The sequence below is a fragment of the Arachis stenosperma genome, unplaced genomic scaffold (assembly GCF_014773155.1).
Source record: "Arachis stenosperma cultivar V10309 unplaced genomic scaffold, arast.V10309.gnm1.PFL2 arast.V10309.gnm1.Scaffold_100025, whole genome shotgun sequence".
Taxonomy (NCBI): domain Eukaryota; kingdom Viridiplantae; phylum Streptophyta; class Magnoliopsida; order Fabales; family Fabaceae; genus Arachis; species Arachis stenosperma.
In genome coordinates, this window is record NW_026651369.1 from 16,346 (window position 1) to 22,779 (window position 6,434).

General features: G+C 38.2%; 1 non-coding gene across 1 annotated transcript; it reads right to left on the bottom strand.

The window, feature by feature from the left end:
- Window positions 1-6,105: 6,105 nt before the first annotated feature.
- Window positions 6,106-6,213, bottom strand: LOC130959935 (small nucleolar RNA R71). Its single transcript, XR_009078923.1, has one exon. It is a non-coding gene; the product is annotated as a small nucleolar RNA R71 (small nucleolar RNA).
- Window positions 6,214-6,434: the final 221 nt, after the last annotated feature.

Genomic DNA, 6,434 nt, shown 5'->3' on the forward strand with positions numbered 1-6,434 from the left:
AAAAAAATAATAGTGTCAATCCATACAATAGACAAAGCTCCTAACCTTAACGGTGGAGGTTTAATTGCTCATAGGTCAGAGAAAAAACTAGGATTCTCAAAAATTATAAATTGCGGAATGAGGTAAGGGTTGATTCTTTTCCCTTTTATATCTAACATTAATTAACGTAAAATATATTTTCTAAAACTAAATAATATCTTTTCCTATTTTTAAATAAAATAAACGTTTAATCAAAATTAATAATATTTCGTGCGAGCCTTGAGGAGCCATTGGAGACCACCAAAATTGCTAAAGGTGGCGCCAAACTTACAGAATCCAAGTTTGGCCCCGTTGACGCCGCAGGAAATCTTCAAGGTTCTCCTTAGTTGGCGCCAAACTTGAGGTATCTCATGTTTAGCTTCAAATGAACGCCCTATACTTCTTGGATTCTGTGAGTGTGGCACCAAACTTGGAGGATCCCAAGTTTGGCACCGTGAAGGCCGAAAGTAGTGCGAGCTTGTGACACTCCTAGCGCCAAACATGGAGAATCCTAAGATTGGCGACATTGAGGTTGACTGTGCTGGGGAAGAACTGTGCACTATTATACATCATTGGAAAGCTTTGAATTTTAGCTTTCTAATGCCACTAAAATCACGTCAATTGGAGTTCTGTAGCTCCAGTTATTCCTACTGGAGTGCAGAAAGGTTAGAGTTGACAGCATCATTCACTTTCTTCTCTTTTTCTACAGAAACTCCATCAAATCTATTTGAATGCTACCTGAAATAAATAGAATTGCACACAACTCAAAGTAGCATTCATAGTGGCTAGAAGTTGATTAATTCTTGATTAAACTTAATAATTTGAATGCAAATTCACTAGGAAACGATAGGAAGGATGCTCACGCATTAGTGGCTATTCTAATTCCTGTTTCTTATGTTTAGATTTACATGATCACTTGGAGTATTTAAGTTTTTATTTCAATTTCTGTCTTTTAATTTAAAGTATTGCATGAGTATTATTAAGATTTAAATTTTTATTTCCCAATTAGCTATAAAATGTTCCTCTTATCATCTCATTTAACTTAATAAAGCTTTTATTTTTTTAGAAGCAGTAATGATACATAAATTTCTAATTTAATATTAAGGGTAGTTCAATTATATGATGTGGTGGGAATGCTTTTATTTTTTAAAAGTAAGAATAAACAATGCATAGTTGATGTTGGAGTAAAGAATGTTGGCTCTTGAAAGAATGATGATAAAAGTGAAATATTATTGATAATCTAAAAAATCAAAAAATTGATTCTTGAAGCAAGAAAAAGCAGCAAAAAGCAATAAAAGAATATGTGTGTGTGTGTGTGTGTGTGTGTGTGTGTGTGTGTGTGTGTGTGTGTGTGTGTGCTTATGCAAAAAACAAAAAAAAAGTGAAATAAAAAGGAGAAAAAGCCAATACCTCTTAAAACAAAAAATCAAGAGCAAAAAGCCAATAACCATTTAAACTAAAAGGCAAGGGCAAAAGGATCCAAGGCTTTGAGCATCAACGGTTAGGAGGGCCAAAAATAAGAAATATGTTAGTGGTGCACGAAATTGCAATCACACTTTTGCAATCCCGCACAACTAACCAGCAAGTGCACTGGGTCGTCCAAGTAATACCTTGCGTGAGCAAGGGTCGATCCCACGGAGATTGTCGGCTTGAAGCAAGCTATGGTTATCTTGTAAATCTTAGTCAGGATATCAGAAACTATCAGGATTGATTATAAAAGCAAAAGAACATGAAATGGTTACTTGTATTGCAGTAATGGAGAATAGGCTGGGGTTTTGGAGATGCTCCATCTTCTGAATCTCTGCTTTCCTACTGTCTTCTTCATCAAACACGCAAGGCTCCTTCCATGGCAAGCTGTATGTAGGGTTTCACCGTTGTCAGTGGCTACCTCCCATCCTCTCATTGGAAATGTTCAACGCACCCTGTCACGGCACGGCTATCCATCTGTCGGTTCTCAATCAGGCCGGAATAGAATCCAGTGATTCTTTTGCGTCTGTCACTAACGCCCCGCCCTCAGGAGTTTCAAGCACGTCACAGTCATTCAGTCATTGAATCCTACTCAGAATACCACAGACAAGGTGATGAGCGGATAATTTGTATACTTTTTGGCATTGTTTTTAGTATGTTTTTGATATGATATAGTTAGTTTGTAGTATGTTTTTATTAGTTTTTAATTAAAATTCACTTTTCTGGACTTTACTATGAGTTTGTGTGTTTTTCTGTGATTTCAGGTATTTTCTGGCTGAAATTGAGGGACCTGAGCAAAAATCTGATTCAGAGACTCAAAAGGACTGCAGATGCTGTTGGATTCTGACCTCCCTGCACTCGAAGTGGATTTTCTAGAGCTACAGAAGCCCAATTGGCGCGCTCTCAACGGCGTTGGAAAGTAGACATCCTGGGCTTTCCAGCAATATATAATAGTCCATACTTTGCCCAAGATTTGATGGCCCAAACCGGCGTTCAAAGTCACCTCAAGAAATCCCAGCGTTAAACGCTGGAACTGGCACCCAAATGGGAGTTAAACGCCCAAACTGGCACCAAAGCTGGCGTTTAACTCCAAGAAGAGTCTCTACACGAAATTGCTTCATTGCTCAGCCCAAGCACACACCAAGTGGGCCCGGAAGAGGATTTTTATGTCATTTACTCATTTCTGTACACCCTAGGCTACTAGTTTCTTATAAGTAGGACCTTTTACTATTGTATAGAGATCTTTTGATCACTTTTAGATCTCTAGATCATCTTTGGACATTTTAGTTCTTAGATCATTGGGAGGCTGGCCATTCGGCCATGCCTAGACCTTATGCTTATGTATTTTCAACGGTGGAGTTTCTACACACCATAGATTAAGGTGTGGAGCTTTGCTGTACCTCGAGTATTAATGCAATTACTATTGTTCTTTCATTCAAATTCCGCTTGTTCTTTATCCAAGATATCACTTGTTCTTCAACATGATGAAGGTGATGATTGACGCCCATCATCCTTCTCACTCATGAACAAGGTGACTGACAACCATTCTTGTTCTACAAGCATCTGAGGCTTAGTGAATATCTCTTGGATTTCCGATTGCACGATGCATGGTTGATCGCCTGACAACCGAGTGCTCGCCTGACAAACGAGCCAACCATTCCGTGAGATCAGAGTCTTCGTGGTATAGGCAAGAACTGATGGCAGCATTCAAGAGAATCCGGAAGGTCTAACCTTTGTCTGTGGTATTCTGAGTAGGATTCAATGATTGAATGACTGTGACGTGCTTCAAACCTGTAACCTACTGGGCGTTAGTGACAGACGCAAAAGAGTTATTCTATTCCGGTAGGGAGGGAACCACACCGGTGATTGGCAGCACTGTGACAGAGTGTGTGCATTAGCTTTCACTGCGAGGATGGGAGGTAGCTGCTGACAACAGTGAGACCCTATACGAGCTTGCCATGGAAAGGAGTAAGAAGGGTTGGATGAAGACAGTAGGAAAGCAGAGAGACGGAAGGGAAGGCATCTTCATGCGCTTATCTGAAGTTCCTACCAATGAATTACATAAGTATCACTATCTTTATCTTTTATGTTATTTTCGTTCATCACCATATATATCTGAGTTTGCCTGACTAAGATTTACAAGATGACCATAGCTTGCTTCAATACTAACAATCTCCGTGGGATCGACCCTTACTCACGTAAGGTTTATTACTTGGACGACCCAGTGCACTTGCTGGTTAGTTGTGCGAAGTTGTGTAATGCCATGGTATTGAGCGCACCAAGTTTTTGGAGCCATTACCAGGGATTATGAGAGTTGTGAAAAAGTATAGTTCACAATTTCGCGCACCAAGTTTTTGGCGCCGTTGCCGGGGATTGTTCTAGTTTTGAGCAAGCCTTTGGTAACATCAGTGCCAAGATCCGGCAACAACATCAAATTTTTGGTGTTATTGCCCGGGATTGTTTAGGCTGGACAACTGACGGTTCATCTTGTTGCTTAGATTAGGTATTTTTTTTTTCGAAATTCTTGAAGGTGAATTCTAGAGTTTCATGATGATTTGTTGAAATCTGGCTGGCTGAGAAGCCATGTCTAATCTGATTGGACCGAGGTTTCAACTTATCACCACAAGAGCTTGTTGATTTCGTATCAATCTTGCTTTTGGAGCAGTGATTTGCTAAGGCTTGGCTGACCTTTGGTCATGTCTAGTGTTTTGGACCGAAGCTTTCTTTGGAAGCTTGGCTGGCTGTGAAGCCATGTCTAATTCCTGGACCGGAGTCTTAGACTAGCATTGCACTAATTCCTGGAATTCTCATTAAGAATTTTGATACCTTCTTTTTCCACTTAATTTTCGAAAAACACAAAAAAAATTTGCAAAATCATAAAATCCAAAATATTTCTTGTTTGAGTCTAGAGTCTCATCTTAAGTTTGGTGTCAAATGCATGTTTTTGTTACATTTTTCGAATCCATGCATATATTTCTTGTTTTGATCTTTGAATTCTATTGACTTGAGTATTTTGTGTGTCTCATATGCATTTTCAGTTCATTAGTGTCAGTAGTATACAAACTGCTAAGTTTGGTGTCTTGCATGCATTGTTATTTGATTCTTGTTGCATTTTAATTATTAAAAATCCAAAATATTTTTAATTTGTGTCTTTTCAAGTCAATGATACAAGGGATTGAAGATTCAGAACACACTGCGGAGGAATTATACAGAAAAAGCTGAGCATTCAAAAATGCCCAGTGAAGAAGGCAGACTGGCGTTTAAACGCCAGCCAGGGCACCTGGTTGGGCGTTTAACGCCCAAAAAGGTAGCATTTTGGGCGTTAAACGCCAGAATGTATACCATTCTGGGCGTTTAACGCCAGGATGGTGCTAGGGGGAAGATTTTGTTTTCAAATCAATTTTTTTTCAAGTTTTCAAAGTTTTTCAAAACCAAATCTTTTTCAAATCATATCTTTTCAATCAAATGTTTTCAAAATCAATTTCTTTCTTTTTCAAGATACTTACTAACAATTAATGATTTGATTGAACATTTTTTGCCTTTTCTATTAAGGAAGGTTTTATGTTTGAATCATATCTTTTCTTGTTAGGCAAGTCATCAATTTTTTTAAAAAAAATCACATCTTTTCAAATTGTTTTCAAATCATATCCTTTAAAATTGTTTTCAAATCATATCTTCTCAATCACATCTTTTTAAAACCATGACTTTTCAATCAAATCTTTTAACCTCATCTTTTTCAAATTAGTTTTCAATCGAATCTTTTTAGTTTCTAATTTCAAAATCTTTTTCAAAATCACTTGATTTCTCTTCCACTTTCAATTTTCGAAAATTATCAATCAATTTTCAAAATGTTTTCAAAATCTTTTAATTGAATTTTCGAAAATCCTCTTCCCTCCTTCTCACATCCTTCTATTTATGGAGTACCACTCCTTCTAAATGCACAATTCGAACCTTAACTAATTAAAGTTCGAATTCTTCTTCTCCTTCTTCTTTCTATTTCTCTTTTCCTCTGACATTTCAAGGAATCTCTATACTGTGACATAGAGGATTCCACATTTTCTTTTCTCTTCTCTTTCATATGAGCAGGAGCAGAGACAAAGGCATTCTTGTTGAAGCTGATCCTGAACCCGAAAGGACCTTGAAGAGAAAGCTAAGAGAAGCCAAAGCACAACTCTCTTTAGAGGACCTGAACGAATTCTTCAAGGAAGAAGAACCCATGGCAGCCGAAAACAACAACAATGCCAACAATGCAAGGAAGGTGCTGGGTGACTTTACTGCACCTACTCCCGATTTTTATGGGAGAAGCATCTCTATCCCTGCCATTGGAGCAAACAACTTTGAGCTTAAGCCTCAATTAGTTTCTCTAATGCAACAGAATTGCAAGTTCCATGGACTTCCAATGGAAGATCCTCATCAGTTTTTAGCTGAATTCTTGCAAATCTGTGACACAGTCAAGACTAATGGGGTTAACCCTGAGGTCTATAGACTGATGCTATTTCCTTTTGCTGTAAGAGACAGAGCTAGAATATGGTTGGATTCTCAACCTAAGAAAGCCTGGATTCTTGGGAAAAGCTAGTCAATGCCTTCTTGGCAAAGTTCTTTCCACCACAAAGATGAAGTAAGCTTAGAGTGGAAGTCCAAACCTTCAGACAGAAGGATGGAGAATCCCTCTATGAAGCTTGGGAAAGATACAAACAATTAATCAGAAGATGTCCTTCAGACATGCTTTCTGAATGGAGCATCATAGGTATTTTCTATGATGGTCTCTCTGAACTATCTAAGATGTCCTTGGATAGCTCTGCTGGAGGATCTCTTCATCTGAAGAAGATGCCTGCAGAAGCTCAAGAATTGATTGAAATGGTTGCAAATAACCATTCATGTACACTTCTGAAAGGAATCCTGTGAACAATGGGACTAATCAGAAGAAAGGAGTTCTTGAGATTGATGCT